This window comes from Fistularia commersonii, unplaced genomic scaffold, assembly GCF_037954325.1.
Source record: "Fistularia commersonii isolate RoL2024-O1a breed Wild unplaced genomic scaffold, RoL_Fcom_v1.0 HiC_scaffold_75, whole genome shotgun sequence".
Lineage (NCBI taxonomy): Eukaryota > Metazoa > Chordata > Actinopteri > Syngnathiformes > Fistulariidae > Fistularia > Fistularia commersonii.
The window spans coordinates 250,635-252,500 of NW_028234033.1; positions in this window are offsets into that span (position 1 = coordinate 250,635).

The following is a 1,866-nucleotide window of genomic DNA, read 5'->3' on the forward strand; positions in this document are numbered from 1 at the left end:
ACTTATGACTGGAGCTCCCGGACCTCTGGGCACACACATATGTGAATGAGTGGATGAGCTAATGTTGGTTTGGTTGTGGAAACGTTTCGGCCAATGCTATTAGCACAGCTATGATGAGTTCAGGTGTGTCTGTGTGTGTTTGTGTGTTTGTGTGTGTGTGTGTGTGTGTGTGTGTGCGTGTGTTTGTGTGTGTGTGAGAGTTTGTTTTTGTGGGTTGGGGGGGGTTCCCGCGGACACGGAGTACCAGGGCCTGGAGCGGATGAGGTGAGGAGCGGAGGAGAGCAGAAGCCCGGACCGTGATTCGCTTGTGTCCAGCGGTTCGGGAGTTCCAGGGCCCGAAACGGAGGAGCGGAGGAGCGGAGGACGGCAAAACCCCTTTCTGCAATTCGCCTGAGTCCGGCGGATCGGTAATACCTGGTTCCGCAGCGGAGGAGCGGAGGAGTGGAGGAGATGTTTCTCTTCTCAGAGGCGGCGAGGAGGGGGGGAGAGGGACAGGACCCCTTGCCCTTACCCCCCCCGGACGTTTGAGTGGAGCTCCCGGACCTCCGGGCACGCACATGCGAATGACTGGATCACAGGGAGTGCCAGGGCCTGGAGCGGATGAGCAGAGGAGAGGCGGAGGGCAGAAGCGCGGCCCTGTTCAAGAGTTCCAGGGTCCAAAGCGGGGGAGCGAAGAAGCGGAGGAGGGGAGGAGAGCAGAAGAGCAAAAAAACTGGCCCGGAATTCACCGAAGTCCCGCGGATCGGGAGTTCCAGGGCCCGGAGCGGAAGAGCGGAGGAGAGGAGGAGCGGAGCAAAGCGGAAGCCCGTCTTAACAACAAGGAAATTACAGATGAGGCTATCATTTCCAATGAAAACTTTAAATTCTATAGCCACCTATACACTTCGACATTGTCAAAAAGCGATTGTGACTCCTTTCCATTAAATATTCCTCAATATATCCCAAAAATAAACAACAAACAATATATGTTTGTTTATATATGTTTATATATAAACAACAAAAAATATACAGTTTGATGTCTGAGATTCCTTGTGAATCGCCAACTTAATTACATGTCGTATTCCCCTTGCATTTTTTTTTTTCGGTTTTAATTTCATTGGTCTATCTATTTATTTAATTATTTCCTTTTAATTTCTTTTTTTGTCTAGCAATGTAAATTTCTCACAAACCGTTAACACTATTAACTTCTGATTACATACAGAACGAATGTCCTTATGTCCTTTTCTTCTTCATGCCTGGTTGTTTCATTGACATTCAGTTCTACCTTGCCATGTTTATTTGTACATTTGCGTGTACTATTTATGTTCAATTAAAAAAAAAAAAAAAAAAAGAATGAGAGGCTGAGAAAATCTCCATGTCTCTCTCTCTCCCCCCTTAATGCCCCCCCGCTTTTTCCGTACGTTGGCAGACAATGAGATCAAAAGCAAATGGGTGTCATCGTAATGCAGTAACAGGGTGATAAAGGCCATGTTAGAAGTGTGTATGGGCTTATTTTACAGGCTTTCCCCTGGTACTCCATGGATTACCAGGGGCGTTTCTGCCGTGAAGCTGAAAGGAGCTGTTTCGGTGTTCCTGTTTATAAATCCACTCAGCAATGAGGTGAAAAGCACATCGGTATCGATATAATTCGGTAACAGGGCGATAACATCCATGTATTCCGCTCTGGGCCCTGGTACTCCTCGGGGGGGTGAACGCCGGGCCAAACTAGTCCTGGTACTCCATGGAGTACCAGAGGCCCGCCGCAGTGAGAGTAAATGGAGCAATTTGGGTGTTCAATTGTAAAAAGCGGCCTAAAATCCGTGTGGAAAGCAAACGAGTGTTGTTTTAAGACAGTGTGAGGGTGACAGCAATCTCTCCAAGAAGCTT